Here is a 17348-nt window from a genome sequence, read left to right as displayed (position 1 = left end):
AAAAGACAGCTTGCAACGTTTTGGTCTCGTGTATATAAGAAAGATATATATGGATAAGATTTTGCATTATACCGCCTGCACACACATATATATATATGATTGTGTTTGACCTGTGGACTGATTCAATTGCATTACTAAAACTTTTCTTTTTCTAATCTACGAGATAGAAAATTTGAACTTAAAACCTCTTTTCAACATTGAAAATATAAATATCAGTAAGCTGACAACTAGTTGGTAAAATGCCTTCACTATTTTCATTAGGGATTAATGCTGAATTTTTTCTGTCTTTTGGGTGACTTTGGTTTTGGTTGACTAATCAGCTTATCGCTTGCCATTAATCCAAATGGCCATGTCTGAAGTCACTTCTTTCTTATTTGCCATAGACACAGAACCTAAGTTGTCTAATTAGTATGTCCTCTTCCTTAATTTCAATAAATTCCTGTAGGAATGAATGCCTAATATTCTCTCTCACTATGTCTAGAGGAAGTCTCAAGTTCAAATTTTTATGGGCAAATAAATAATAAATTTTTATTTCTATTTACAGTAGGAAATCAGGAATTAAAGTAAATCAAACATAATTATAATAGGAATCCTTGGTGTGTAAGGAGAGAAAGTCAATGGTCCACAAGTCATGCCAACAGGACTGCATCGACATCTACTTCTATGAGCAACTAGCATAAGAAATTGATCAGAAGCATTATTCTAACAAAAAAATGGCCTGCAGCATTCCGGTTTCTTGCTAAGTTATTAATTGATTGTATACGACAGATATGGATATATAAGATTTAGCATTAATATATATGATTGAATTGATGTGTGGACTGGTTCAAATGCATCAACTGAATTCTTTTTATCAACGACGGATAGATGATTTGAACACTAAAAACCAACAAAAACGATAACCACTAAACCAACAAGGGTTTAGTATTTAATTTCCACAAGCATTAATATTTAATTTTTTCTGTTTGGTGACTTTGCTTTTGGTTGATTGAGCAGCTTATCTCGTGCCTTCAGGGGCTCCAAAATCCAAATGGTCATGTCTGAAGTCCCTCCTTTCTTATCTGCCATAGCCAGAACCTAAGTTGTCTAATTAATCTGTACTCTTCCATAATTTTGATAAATTCCTATTGGATTGGATGCCTCTTCCCTTCCTCCTAATATTCTCTCTCATTATGTCGAGAGGAAGTCTCCTATTTGCTGCACACATAGCCCTTCTCCTTCTCCTTCTTCATCCTTCCTTCTGTTTCCAAACATCCGCCGTGGAAGATAGTAACCTTTGTGGCAATATCAACATAAAGTATCCATTTCAATTAAACAGAGACCTTCAAAACTGTGGCATGTATACTTTTGATCTATCTTGTGAGGAAAATGTTACAGTAATATGCTTGTATTCGGGAAAGTATTACGTAAAGGCGATCAATTACAGTGACTGGACAATCCGAGTTGTTGATGCTGGTGTTCAGAAGAAAGACAACTACTTCTCCAACCCACGTTACTCTTTAACCTCCTTCAACCTTAGTGATGGAGATCCTTTTGCCCATGATCTTTGGTACTCTAATACTGAACGCGGAGTGCATAGTCTAGCAATACGTGAAGTGCCTATAATTTTTATCAGCTGTGCAAATCCAATGCATTCTCCTCGCCTTGTTGATACAGCTCCATGCATCAACAATTCTGCCAATTCTTCTTTGTCCAGTACTCTAAGAATATTTTCTTATGTCATGATTGGCTTGAATGGCTCCATAATAAGTCCATTCGATTTGGGGGAGTCCTGCAAAATAACACAAATGGTTGTGGTGTCACCTTCAACATCTACAGATCTGCACCAGAACTTGTCCTGTGAAGGTATATATAATGAAATAGCGAGCGGCTTTGAGCTCTCATGGTTTAACGCTTCATGTTACTTAAAATGTGGAATGTATAAGAAGAACTGCATGCTCGACGACGTGAGTAAAACCAAGTGCTCTTCAATAACCAAAGGTACTATAGTGCATCTGTTAATGATTTCACTTATTCAATAATGCTAGCTAGAGTCAACATATTTGTTCTCTCTCCTCCAGATGATGTCAATAATTTGCAGCGCTGTTAAATATCTTCTTCACTACCCACCTTATTTATTCATTAGACTACTGTTTTTGTTTTTGTTGTTGTTGAGAAAGAGGGATAGTATTATTGATTGATAGAGGGAATAAGTAACAGTACCAAAAAAATCGGACCATGTCGTTGGGGATTAGGCGAGTTTATCTACACATACAGGCTTAGTTGTCAGACTAACTGAGTAGTCTTACCCACTCAACTGCAAAGCAAAGGCAGGAACCTAACCACTGATAGAGTACCCCATGTCCCCTAAGAGTATGTCTGTAGAAAAATTACATGTTACATTCCTCAAATAAGAGATCACTAATAAAGTCTAGAGGTTCCTCGAACCAAGTAATGGTAGAACACACCCATTTAACTTTGATTCTTCATATTTGGTTAATTTCCTTTGTTGTCAACTTCTCCCTTGATTGTATTTTTGAGTTTTATATGTTACCATTCTTAGTTTCATTGTCTTGTCTATCGAGCTTTGCCCTTTTAAATAGACACAGAATCATGACCGAATTATTTCACATTAACATGGTATTAGAGCATGCTCTCTATCCTTGGTTAATCCCGTGAGAAACATAAGAATGTGATGGATATATGAAACTTAACACATTGACAAGATTTTGTTGTCAAATAACATTTCATGCTGTTCTCATGTGTGGAAGGGACACATACGCTTTTGCTTCCATCTGTGTACAGATTGATATCTAATATGGGAGGCTAGTTTTCGCTACAAATAATTTGGTAGTCAAAAGGAGACTATGACATGTTGATTTCTAGTATATACTTATGTATTATGATGTTTTTGTAAGCAAAATATGAATCTTATTTTCTTTTGCAATGCAGAACATTTGTACAAGAAGATCTTACGGTTCATACTCTCTATACCAGGCAGAGTAGCCGACTCTCTAATCCAACTTACATACTTCATTACATTTATCAAACTATACTTCATTAAATTATGAATTTATCGAGTTTTTCACTTGTGTTGCAGCAATTGTATTCTATACGGATATCTATGCGCTCACCAACAAGTGCTACAAGTCAATCCCCCTTTATCTGCTGCCATTATACTGTGTAATCTCTTACCCAGGTAATTTGCACTACTTGAAATTAGTTACTGTGTAGCCTTTTTCAGTTTTAGCTACTTGGACGACATTTACGGACAACCTCTCTAATAGAAGTGGGCCCTGTCATTGTATTTGGGACCCACCTGAATTAGAAAGGTTGTCATCACATGTGATAATAAATGTGGTACAAAATGCAAATAGCATTATTGATTTTATTTTTTTTATTTTCTAATATGAGAAAGAAAGAAGGAAGAGGGAGAAAATGGAATGAAATGTTGCACAAAGAGAAAACTAAAAGCAGTTTCAAATATACCTTTTCTTTTCAAGTTTTTGTTTCATACATTCTCCTTCATTTTTCCTTTCCCCATCTCTTCTTCCTCCCATATTTCTCCCATATATTTGTTTCTCCATCTTTGCTAAAAAAGTAACAACTAAAAACTAAACATGAAAAGGTTACCAGACGGCCGGGCCCTTGACTAATGAAAAATGTTGATACTATTGTAGCAATGAATTAATGTATCTATTGAGTCCACTTTTTGTGAACTGCGCAGGAATATTGCACAGTCTTATATGTGTTTGGCTTTCCCTGTGCAACTGCATTAATAATATACAAATGGAAAAGGAGGCACTTGTCAATGCATGACAATATAGAAGACTTTTTGCAGAAGAATAAGCTCATGCCAGTAAGGTACTCTTCCTCAAACATAAAAAAGATGGCCAAAGGTTTTAAGGAAAAATTGGGTGAAGGAGGCTATGGCTCTGTATACAAGGCAAAGCTTCGTAGCTGTCGCCTTGTAGCCATCAAGATGTTGGGTAAGTCCAAAGCTAATGGGCAAGACTTCATCAATGAAGTTGCAACCATTGGAAGGATTCACCATGTTAACGTGGTGCAACTCATTGGCTTTTGCATTGAGGGTTCAAAGCGTGCTCTCGTATACGACTTCATGCCTAATGGATCTCTTGATAAATATTTATTTTCTCAACAAGGAGTTATCTCTTTGAATTGTGAGAAAATGTTTGAAATCGCGCTTGGAGTGGCTCGTGGTATTGAATATCTTCACAGAGGATGTGAAATGCAAATTCTGCACTTTGACATCAAACCTCATAACATTCTTCTTGACGAGAATTTTCTTCCCAAGGTGTCTGATTTTGGATTAGCAAGGCTATGCCCACTCGATAATAGATGGCAGCAAGAGGAACTATCGGATACATAGCACCAGAGTTATTTTATAAAAACATTGGAGGTATTTCATACAAAGCTGATGTCTATAGTTTCGGAATGCTATTGATGGAAATGACTGGCAGAAGAAAGAATTTAAATGCAACCATAGAGAAGTCAAGCCAAATATACTTTCCAACATGGGTTTTTGACCAATTGAGTGAAGGAAAGGACATAAAAGTTGGAGACGCCACAGAGGAGGAAGAGAAGATCATAAAGAAGATGATCATTGTGGCATTGTGGTGCATACAAATGAAGCCTAGTGACCGTCATTCAATGAATAAAGTTGTTGAGATGCTTGAAGGAGAAATTGAGAGCCTAGAAATGCCTCCAAAGCCTTTCTTGTATCCACAACAAATGCCAGAAGTGGTTCCTAGGGACAATTCAAGTACCACAAGTGCATCAACAGTGACAAATTCTACAGAAATCATTTTGATTGCCGATGCTGATAAAACAATGTAATATATAGCAATCTTGATGTGGAAGGGAGATTAGATACAGAATTAGCACATGAATTTTGTTTTTGTTTTTGTTTTCTTTAATAAAAAAAATTTGGACTTATGTTGTATTTGATAGCATATGCAGGTTTTTATTTTTATTTTATTTTTACGTATTTGAATTATGAATTTAGCGTGGAATCCACATAATGTGAGTTTTATTTGATTAAATTCCTTATATGAACTCTTGAACATGGGGAGAAAAATGGGGAGACTGCATGTCTAGTTTATTTTTTGTACATTAAGAAAGAGGCAATATGGTAATTCAACCATTTCTGGATTTCTTTGTTTCCCCTCTTTTGCCCTGGACTCAAGCGCCATCTCTGAGAGTGAGACATTGTATGTGTCTATGTAGCAATTGTTGGATTTTGCAATACTTTGCAAGTATGTTTGAGGTGAAATTAGTCCCACATTGAAAAACTAGAGTTTCTTGAAGGTCTTTATAATACATACTCTTGGAAATGTAAAAGTTTCGATTGGGCTTGCAAGTGGTGAAATTGAGTGGCTTGTGGGTTTGGCCTTTGGGTCAATGCCAATTAGTTGGGTTACTCGTTAATTAAACGCAATTAATTAAATTCATTCTGAGTTAATTATATAATTAATTATTTGAATTATTTTTTAAAATTCAAATATCAGATAAGTTTTGTCTCAATGGGTTTTGTCGTTAAACAAGAGCATGGTTCTGTGTAAACATATCAAAACGCATATAACATTCAAAGTCATCATTCTTGTTTATTGCCTGAGAGACACATATTTCGCCAGAAATCAAAGCCCTAGTGCTAGAACTTTGATTTTAGATAGTTGTATCCTGATGAAGTAGAAGTTTGCAGAACTACAAGCACTGAGTAGGGGTGAAATTTTGTTTCAAGGACATTGCAATCTACAAGCCTCTATCTGAAAGAACTGTCAGTTTTTATTTTATTGCATTGTTTAATTTCATGATTTTATTTATTGTTTAATTTAATTTTTAAATTAAAATTTTAAATTAAATTATTAGTGTAATACTGATTGTTGTTCTTCCAACAACAATTGGACAGAAACGCTAAACAGTGGCATATTAGTTCAAATTCTTTCAAAAGATTAAGCAAGGAACATCCATTCTCCCTATGTTTCCTATCCTCCCATGTTCTTCAACCGAACAATAGCAGAAAACCTACGCTAAATATTTTCCATTCAATTTTCTCTCCTCCCATTCTCTCGCTTGCTCCTCAACATGGTATTACTTCCTGATGACCTTCTGTCTCTGTATATTTGCGCCTGAGAGTGTGTGGTGTAGGTGCAAGGGGCAAGGGGCAAGGGGCAAGGGGCAAGGGGGTGTGGAGTTTCTAGGCAGGTGAGGTGGGGTTACTTGGGTGTGGAGCACTGCAAATGAATAAACTGTATGATGCTGCATTTTTAATAGTACTACTGTTATGACCATAAATTTCTAATAAGGCATCTCCGTTTTCCTTGCATTTCTTGCAGTTCCTAAGGAACTTGAGGAATCTTAGAGACTCGCATGCAGCTCTTGCTGTCGGATCATCTGATTCAGTAGCTGGTGAGCCCTCTTATTGAAAGTCAACTATAGGCCGGTAACTTCTCCTAGGTTGTCACACAGTATTTAGTCAGTTTGTCAATTTCTTGTATTTAGTCAGTTTGTAATTTCTTGTATTTTATGTTTCCTTAAGTCAAGGAGCTAATTGAGGCTTTATCTAGGAAAGAGGTGTGGTTAGTTGTGCTAAAATATGAATATGGTTTGAATATTTTGGGTTGTTCTTTATTCTTCTCCATAAGGAGGTATATATAGGAGTTTACATATGAAGGTTTTACAAGGAATTAGATATAGTAAAGAATTAGGAAAGTATCTCCTAATTATACAATGATTTATCACTTATATAAAAAATAGGAAAGTAAATCTCTTAATTAATTAAGGAAGTAAATCTCCTTTATTAATTAGGACTCACGTCAACACTCCTCCTCAAGTTGGTGCATATATGTCACGAATGCCCAACTTGATAAGTGAGTCATGAAATACTCTTCCACACTCACAGCATATGCAATATCTGATCTTGGAGGACGTATGAAGAGTAGAACCTTTGGTGGTGGTGATAGAAGAAGGAGTCTGGGTTGACCGCATGCTTCTGTGAGTCTGCAATAAGATGGAGAATCGTATGGGTTCTTGACATCGCAGCGGAAGTAAGATGTGATATGAGAAGGTGAGGAAGGTGATGTGAGAAATTTGATGTAGGAATTGGATTTAAGAGGTATGTGTATAAGATTTAATGGTATATGTTTAGGGATTTGGATAAGAGGATTTGAGGACTTTGGAATTGGGAAAAAAAAAATGAGGAATTTGATTTAGGGTTTTGAATTTGAATATGAGAAATTTGAAGAAATTTGAGAAATTTGAGATAAGGGTTTAGAGACAAAACTTGTAACACCCCGACTCCAAATTAAATGTTTATTTTAATCGATTTAAATAAAATTTCGAATTTACCCTTGAGATAGGGGTAAATCGGTCACTTTCTTCTTCGGAAGGATTATGGGACCACGAGTGGTATTTCTGGGTAGTTGGTACCGAGACGAATTCGTAGACATGCGGTAGGCTTGAATCGGGGTTGTAACGAAAAAGTTACGGGCAAAATAGTGTCAGTGGCAAACTTGTAAATATTTCGAAAAGGGTTAGGGTAAAAATCAGAATTTTTCAGTTTTACCTCACTTTCTCTCTCTTCCTCCCGATTCTCTCTCTCTCTCCCGCGTCTCTCTTCCTCCTCCGATCTGCAATTCGCGCAGCCGCCGCCACAGACCACGGCCAGCCGCGAGACCGGACCTGAAACAACCGGCCAGACCTCGCCGACGTTCCTCAACCCATCTCCAGCCGTCAGCCGCCGCCTCGTCGCCGGAAAACATGGATTTCAGGCCGATTGTTGTCTGAACTTCCAGTCGCTCGTTCTCTCTCCTCCGATCACTATTTCAGACGGGTGAGGTATGGTTTCTCATCCATTTTTCGAGTTCTAGCTAGTGGTTGTATAGGTTTGGATTGATTTGCTGGGTAGAAATCGACTTGGAAACCTAGGTTTTGGGCCGAATTTCAAAATGAAATTCTGGCCAGTTGCCGGCCGAATTGGAGCTTCTCGTAGTTGAATGAAGTGATCCTGACCTCGAGTAGAAGCTAGGGTAGGAAGGGTGAGCTCGGGTGTGGAGTTTTTCCGTCACCGGAATTACTCTGCACACCCACGCGTGTGGCGGCGCGTGGGCGAGTCTGGTGAGGATGTAAATTGACCCGATGAGATCCTTAGGTTGTCACGAGCGCATAGGAATTCGCGGATCTCGATTCGGATGTCGTTTGGCTATCGAACTGATTTTCGCATATTGTGCGTTATCCGGGTTCGATAGGTTCCGACCGTTAGATCTTTCCCAAATTAAAATATGTTGTTCTAGGTATTCCTAGGACCGTATGGGACTTCACAAATTCTGAATCGGAGCCCCGGATGTTCCGATTCAATGATGCAAAGTTTGCGGGTTAGCGATAACCGTGAAAATCGTGAACGCTTCCTAAACCTGTAATCGGACTTTAGGATACCTTCTTCAACGAGCACGTATGGGAATTTGGGGAGTTAAGCATTTAATTTGTAATTTCCGCTTTGACGTGGTTTTTATATTAATTAACGGTTCGTATTTCGAAATAGGTATTTCCACTGCACGCACGCAGCAAGCAGGACCTTCACGTGGTCAGGCAGCGAGGGAATACTTGTGAGTGGACTTTGTTTTAATCATATGCCTGGTTTTAATTAATGAAAGATTTTGCATAATGTTTTAATGGCTCCTGGATTTTATATATTATATGCATGGATTAATTTTGATGGGTTTATAGCAATTGGCAATATATTATGAGTTTGGCCTTTTGGGTTTTGAGAGTGTATGTCATGTATAGATTGTGGGGAAGTATATTTTGATATGTATTCTTTTAGAGGAGATATTTGGGTTGTTGGAGGGTGTTATGGAAGAATGTGATTAGAGAGGAGTTGTGGGATTACACTACGTAAGTACCTTCCCCAGTTACTAGTCTCACTCGCGGCGTTGGATGTTCCGGCGGGTGAGACACTTTCCGTATGCGGCGTTGGATGTTCCGGCGTACAGAAAGACTATGTATAGAGTTTAGGGTCATCACCATGGCGTTGGATGTTCCGGTGTGTGATGATCCAGTCTGCGCGCGTAGGACATAGTTTGAGAGCTACACATGGCGTTGGATGTTCCGGTGTGGGAGCTTTGGAGTTTCATCCCCCGGTTGGACCGCTCATCCCTAGACGCAGGATAGCACCTGGAAATCCTGCGGACTAGTCAAACGATCCCCCAGTTGGATTGTTTTCCCCGGTACCTAGGTGGTGTGATGAGTATATCGTATAGCTATTTATAGTTATTTATATATATATATATATATTTATATGTATATTTATTGAATATGTATAGTTGAGTGTGAAAGGAATTGGAGTTTGTTTAATAGTTGACAGGAGTGGTGAGTTTGAGAGAATGGGGTTCTTTTTGAAAGAGATAACTGATGTTTTTAGATGAGTTTTACTGAAGCATGTTTTGAGTAATTTCTTATTGAATTGTGAACCTGCATGACTTGAGCATTATTTTACATGGTGGGGTTACTATGTTGTTTTTTTTAACTGCAAACCTGATTTTTGTCCACTCACATGTTTTCTGTTTTGCGCCCCCCAGCCAGTAGTTGCTCTTGGAAGTGCAAGTGGTGTACGAAGCGGAATCGGTGCATCTTTCTAATTAGGAACTGTGTAAATTCTTCTACTCAACTGTTCTTGTAATCTAAATTCAGTAGATGCTCTGTATTGCCATGGTAGATTTTACTTATGAGGCCGGAGGCCACTCTAGTATGACTTGTGTATGTATGAAAGCATGCTGCTGGTTGGGATTAGTATTACTGTGTGTTGCAGGTTGAATAAATTTTGTTGGGATTGCTTAAATTGCAGGGGAGACTCTGCCAAAATTTTGGTAGAAAGTCTCGATTATTTAGTAGGTGGGCCCGACATCGGGATGATGTCGGGATCAAGACGGGATCCGCCTCGGTCTTCGGGAAATTCAGGGGCGGGTCCTGTTAGCTTGGTATCAGAGCATTAGGTTCATTTTCCTTCGACTATTGCACTTTTGCTGCATTGTTGATCTAATGATTTCATGATTTCTTTGTGTAGAATCATGTCAGCTCGCAGAGCTAGAACAAGAGGTCGTGGGCAGAGATGGGGGCCGAATCCTCCACCTCCATCTCCATCACCCCCTCCTTCACCACCACTACCTTCACCTTCACCATCTCCACAACCAATCGTCTTGCTGCTGAGGATGTCCTGTTGTGGCTACAGACCGTTGGAACTGCAGGACTAATAGGAGCTGAGTCAGAAGATGTGTCGAGTGATTTGCCCCTATTCTTGCGCAAAGCTTTGGAGTGGTCCCACCAATCCGGGTAACCAATCAATTTGTAACAGCCATCACGAGTATGTCCGTCGAGCTCAGCAAGAAACAGGTAAACACGAAGACGATCCAGCTTGGTTTGACGTTCAGTCACGTCGGCGTCGCAGTGCATGCGATTGGGAGTGCGGTGATCAATCTCTTGAAAGATGGTCTGCAGTTGGTTGTAGTATTTGTGGACAGGGCACCATTCTGTTTAATGGTGAACGCCCGTTTGTTGAGATCAAAAAGGAAAGTTTCATCCCCACCATCAAAGTAGGTATTCTTCAAGGCATCCAAGATTTCTTTGGCGGTACTTAAACGGATGAAACGACTCATCAAGTAGGGAGACATGGAGTCAATGAGCCACCCCTTCACCCGAAAGTTCTCCGTACACCATTTGGAGTAGGTGGAGGAGAGCTTAGAAGGTTGTGGGGTGTCGCCGGTGAGGTACCCCAATTTTTCGCGGGTAGCAATATGCATCTCTATGACTTGAGACCATAAGGCATAATTGGTTTCATTCAGGGTGATGCTATTTGGGAAAGGAGCGTTGTCACTGTGGATAGTAACAATTTGGGAGGATGGTGGAGTGGTGTCGGTGGTGTTGGAAGAGGAGACGACATCCATGGCAGCGGAAGAATTTTACGGGTAAAAAAATATGTGTTTTGGAATTTGAAGATATGAGGGATGTGGATGGAGATCTGAATTTGGTAAAGAGAAATATGAGTTTGGAGAAATATGAGGAATATGAGGAATATGATTTTAGGGTTTGTGTTTGAAGAAGTTTGATATGAGGATTTAGGGTTTGTGTTTGAAGAAATTTGATATGAGGATTTAGAGACAACCGAGGATCGATTGCTCTGATACCATGCTAAAATATGAATATGGTTTGAATACTTTGGGTTGTTCTCTATTCTTCTCCATATGGAGGTATATATAGGTGTTTACATATGAAGATTTTACAAGGAATTGATATAGTAAAGAATTAGGAAAGTATATCCTAATTGTACAATAATTATCACTTATATAAAAAATAGGAAAGTAAATTCCTTAATTAATCTAGGAAGTAAATCTCATTGATTAATTAGGAGACTCACGTCAACAAGTTGTGCCCCTTATCCTATATAATGTTCCTTCTCTGTAAATAGATATACACACAAGAATATTGAATCTCATCAATTTCTTCACCTCTTCTATCACGAGAATAATCTCTGAATATGAATCTGCATTGACATTCTTCAATCATGACCTCCGAATTCTCTCGGCTTCCATTGCTCGCGAGCAAGGTGAGGAGGTGAATTTATAACAAAATTATTAGTCATTGGGACGAGGGCCATGAATTCAGTCTCTTCCTTCACTTCTGGGACTGCAGATGTATGTTATGAATATGAAAATTAATTTATTCGTATTGCCTGAAAGCGAACTAAATGTAATATCAATTATGAATTCATATTGTCAACCATCATAGTCTTTTGTGCGTTGATCTCTCTCCATGTTCTTTTGACTAAGAGAGTGGAAGTTATGGGAAGAAGACAATCAAATATTCCTTTTCATTTTGAGCAGGGTTTTTTCTGGCCCAAGATTAATATTAGTGATGGCTTGATTTCAAATTGTTGAGCACGGGCTGCCCAACAATGCCATATTTGGGGACCTGAACATCATCTGAGTACATTCTTGATACATGGCGTGATTGCGTTGCTAAACGAACCCTAAAATTATTTGAGTGCACCCTATGATCTAAGTATACCATAATATTTAAATTAAAATGTAGAATTAACTAAGTACACCATATTTAACTACCAAAATACTCCTGGTACACCCTAATACACCACACCACCAAATTTGTCCAATTACATCCCATGGCTTTTTGCTCTGAAACTATGAATGCACTGGAGGTGCGCCATGGGAGGAATTGCTACATTTAGCTCATAGTCGTAGCACCAACGGCCATAATTTAGACTATATAAGTGACTATCATGATCCCCACCAAGATCTGTCTAAGAGTTGGAAGGTTTCGAACTTCCAGCAATACTACTTGACATTGGATAACCAGAATAATGAGGATGGAAGTCTTTTGAGGAACCACAATAGAAATCAACCGTCAAAGATGGTGCTTATATCCAACAGAAGACAAAACCTCCTTATTACAACACAACTGATTCTCATCCTGGTTACCAACCCAATTATCAGTCGAACCAAAGCTTTCTGGCAGTTGCTGATCTTGATTTCCATTTCTAATGTCCCCATTTCCAGTTGATGAGTGAGAGAAATACATATGAGTTGCATGATGGGCTTTACCTAAAGGTTCTATACTCACTTCGCCATTGGAAGGGGAAGATTTTGAGCATCATGTGCAATTGTGAGACCTTGAAATTTGGAGGTATGGCAAGATCTTTTGCATCCCCATAAGAGGGTATTCTAAAACAGCAATTCCATTTGGCGAATTGTCACCTTCTGAGAACATTGGTGGGGATGCCACCTTCACACCGTTTTCGTGTGGTCCATTCACACATTGACAAGGTATCTGAACATTTGTAACTTCACCAAAGTCTCCAAAGCATATTTCGAAATCAAACCATGATGGGTAACAAGAAGTAGAGTTTTTCGCTTTCCTTTGATAAAGGTTGAATATGGTGAGTAGGGTATACTTATTAAAAGTATATTTGTTTCACAATTTAATATATCCTTTTTGGTAATTTTATATTAGGGTAAATTAGTAATTAAACAAATAGTTTGGTAGTAGGGTGTACTCAATTAATGTTAGGGTTCGTTTAGCAGTAGTAAAATGAAACATACCCCTAAAAACTAGTACTTGAATCTCACTTTACATAAGTGGATTATACCAGTTGGTCAGGACAATGTGTCCACTCCTTTGCATTCAAGTTTAAATTTCCCTCTCAACAAATTAGATTAATATAGAGTAGATTATTGCTTGTATTAAAAAAAAAGGAGTCTCGCTTGAGTTCCTAATTTAGCCTTGAATAGTTAAGTGGGGTTACTACAGTGGTTGTGGCCCTTTCCCTTTCCCCCCACTTAGCACTCAAGATCGAAACCCCATAGTTTCTTTCGTTCTAATGTAACAAAAATAAAATTAGCCTTTAATTATATTTTCTTCGGGCAAGTGAGACCATACAAGCACTAGGAGCCCAAAGTCCAAAAGCCCAAAGCCCATTTGGATGTGCTTCAAAGAAAGACACCATGGCATTGGCAGCTATGCCTATAAGGGCATGTTTATGTATCAGTAATGGGTATGGTCCATTCCTGACTTCTCCTGCGTTTACTTACAATCATGAATGAAAAAATAAGTGGGCCCACCTCAAAATCCATAATCACATTCCCTCAAAACTAGGTATCAGATCAACTAGGGGGAGTAGTCGATACAATTCCCATTCCTGTTTTCTCTTAATAACTTCCAAAAATTCCCTTACCACTTTACCATAATTCTAAAACACCCCAAACCCTTAAAAAATAAAAACTCAAGCCAAGAAGTTCCAAGACGCTCCAACTTCTTTTTCACCTTAGCGTTGCAGACACAACCTTCCAGAAGTAGCAGCAACGACTTGTGCTATGAAAGTCATTCTATCTATCTATCTTCTTCTTCTTCTTCTATCTTCTGCCTTCAGATTCATCACAAAACAAAGTACGGTCATGGATAAAGACTTTTGTGGAGATTATATATCTCTTTTTTGGTAGTATGAAGATTATGTATGATTATTATTATTTGATTGTTTACTAATTACGTAGGTGAAAGATATATATTTATTGGAGTTTATTTTTTCGTTTGAAATTGGTCCTAGACAAAGGTGTTATTAACATTATCATTGAACTAAGCTCTTGCTGTTCATCTTGTTTAGCATATTGATTCCTCATGTTTACACCGCCTTACTGGTTGGTTGCAGAATTAGTTTGGTTTCGTTAGCCAATTTGAGAATTATATATGTGCTGTGGTGAAAATGTGCAGGACATTTTAGTAATCAAATTAATTTGGATTATGATTCATGGAAATTAGTAAACAATAACAATGGGAATCAATCCCATTCCTTTTCTAATTCCATATTTTACTAATCAGCTTAATGGGAATGATTCTTCCCATACCGATTTATTAGTTCCCCGATTCCTAGATTCTCTGATTTCTTATTTTCTCCATTACTGATACGTAAACATGCCCTGAAATGAGAGAAAAAGGGAGGGGAGTGGATAGCAAAGGGGAGAAAGAGAAGCGTGAGAAGAGATCGAATATTGACAGCAACGTAATGAAATTGACTTCAAGAACTTACCATATTTAGGACACAAAAATCTAGATCATCAAGTTTTTGTTCTATTTTTCTAACTATCCTTGTAATAGAAAATTTTCAAAATCAACATCACAAAAACAATTTGTTGGTATTAATTTAAGTTCTTTTTTGTTTGCATATCTTTCAATTATATTTAGAAGAGATCGAATATGGATTATGAGTCATTTTTCATCCTCCTTTACGAAAAATTATAGAACAGTACTGTACCACCATTTTAATTGGTGATATTCCCATTCAAAATTTGTCATGTGTACAACTTTTTGACGACTGAATTTAGTATTCATTTTTATCCTTTAAAATAATTTAGCAAACTTAAAAAATAAAAAAAAAACAAAAAAAACCCCAAAAACCATCTGCTTCATCGACGTCGACGAAGCCCTCTGCCATGACTATCTATCTCTTTATTTGTGAATATGATGACAGCCCATGGCAAATGAATCCTTCCAGTGTCACAATTGAGAGAAAAACTTTGATTTTGCTCTTCATATATGTTGCAAGCTTGGATTCCTCAAAGACCATAAACTTACTCCCAAGAAAGTTTCAATCTAAATTATTTGAACTTTACCCGTAATAGAGAGGAGGGGGAAGAGGAAGGGGAGGAGAGAAAGACACAAAGACATATAAAAAAAGAAAGACCAGCAACAACCATGGCAGAAAGGTGGGGGTGGGTGACACCTCGAAATTCGTGACGAACCTTGTGGTTTCTTCGACATCAAATTGATGTTGGGCCCACTTACTAACAACATATTCTTCTCCGAAAACAAAGGAAAAGAGGACTCGAGACTTTCTACAGAAATTTCGGCAGAGTCTCCCATGAAAAATGGACTTTTTTCAAAATTTCAACCTGTCGAAAAATAGTAATAATAGTCCAATTGGCAGCACGCACAATGTAAAAGCGCACAGTTTACAGAATAGGCCTTCGGCCTTAAATCCAACCCTACATGGGCAATAACAGGGCAATTCTAAGGAAGACTTTAGTTTACAACCGAAATGAAGTTCAACGGAAATTAAACAAATAGAAATTCCCTACAGAAGTTCAGGACGCGAAAGTACAGTTCTTGCCACAGTTGCTAGGCTCAGATTAAGCTACTGCCGGGGGGGCAAAACAAAAAATCGTGAATAAAACAAAGTTTCCACACACTTGCCCCATTGTTTTGTAAAACGATGCCAAAGCATGCAATTAAAACCATTTATGTACAATCGCAAGCAATTCTAAGGACTCAGGCCATAATCAAACATCAATCCAAACGAGTTTCAGACCCGTCATAACCACAAACACATTTAAACCACAACCATTCAGTAAAACTGAAATATAAACAAGTGTTTAATCTCACCTCGACTAGGCTTCAAGCCCACCGACATATTCAAAACCAAACTCAACAAAAGTAATAGTTTATTTCGCAACTGCACCTAGGTGAAACCCCAAGCTACCTACGTACCTCGTGGTGAGGGATCATGCCACACGTATTTCTTATGTCAACAATCACGATTCAGATAATATACGATTATTTTAGGAAAATTCACTATTATACCCAATATAGGAGCACAAATTATAAAAAAAAAAAAAAAAACCTATATGAAATGGACTTTAGAAACACACCCAAAGCCCATTTACAACATAACAAAAAGGCTTTTAACTTCTTTTAAATTACAAAACTTCCATTGATTTCTTAAAACAAACCCAACCCTAAAACCTCATAAAAAAGCCCAAAACACTCAATAGGGCATCAAAGTAATTTAATAATTAAAATTAAATTCAATATGGCCAGCTGCCATTTTTTGAAATTTTTTTGGGTTTGTTTATAGAAATTAAATGGTGTATGGTTTATCTATATTATTAGTTCTAAGAATGGGTATAAGACTAAATATCTCATTATTTTAAGTAATACCAATGATCAAATTTAGATTCATCTACAACTTCAAATTCGACAAGGCATACACTGAACACTTTATAAGTTTCTTTCCTTATATAAGTTTGTTTTTCCCGCAACCATACCACATCCAAGGCGTATGTTGCTGAACAACACTTTCCAGATGGAGCTACAAGCGCCATATCACTTGCTTGTATAATTAATAGCTTTTGGTATTCACAGACAAATTCAACCAATTACATTATGACACAAAATAATACCGATCGTAGTTTTCAACGTAAAAGAGCTCAAAACCCATATATGTTCTCACTTTCCAAACCATAAATCAAACGTTCATAATTGTGCAGAGTACTCACGAAGTACAAGTTCAAGAATCTCATAAAAATAAAATAAAATAATTTTTTCTCTCCTCCCTTTTTTCTTGGAAACGTAATCTCTTTTCTTGATAGTATCCTTTTTTACTTGGTACTCTAATCTCTCTTCTTTCTCACGTATACCTCTCTCTCTCTTTCCTAGGACCATAAAAAACCTCCATCTTTTTTCCCTCTCTCTCTCTCTTTCTTGGGACCAAAAAAAACCTCCATTTTTATTCCATTTTCATTTCAACGGTGAAGATATCAAGTTTTATAATCTGGGTTCTGTTTAGACTTCAGAGAATAAAATTGGGGACATGGATCCTCAAAGAATAAAATTGGCACCAAATTGCATAGGGGAAACATTGTTGTCAACTGGTGCTTCTCTCTACACTCAATAAAGTGTGAACTCTGAACCAACAATTCAAGTATAATCTGTCTGGCATGAGCATGATCAAAATCACTCATTGTTGCCTAGTTACCAAATCTGCAGAGTTTAGGCTATGGCTACCAATGATT

The 17348-nt window shown here is 37.7% G+C and overlaps 1 pseudogene; it reads left to right on the top strand.

Annotated features, from left to right (window-relative positions):
• Nucleotides 1173-4836, top strand: LOC18787428 (annotated as a pseudogene).

The sequence above is a fragment of the Prunus persica genome, chromosome G2, assembly GCF_000346465.2.
Source record: "Prunus persica cultivar Lovell chromosome G2, Prunus_persica_NCBIv2, whole genome shotgun sequence".
NCBI classification, from domain to species: domain Eukaryota; kingdom Viridiplantae; phylum Streptophyta; class Magnoliopsida; order Rosales; family Rosaceae; genus Prunus; species Prunus persica.
This window is presented reverse-complemented; position numbering and strand designations above follow the sequence as displayed.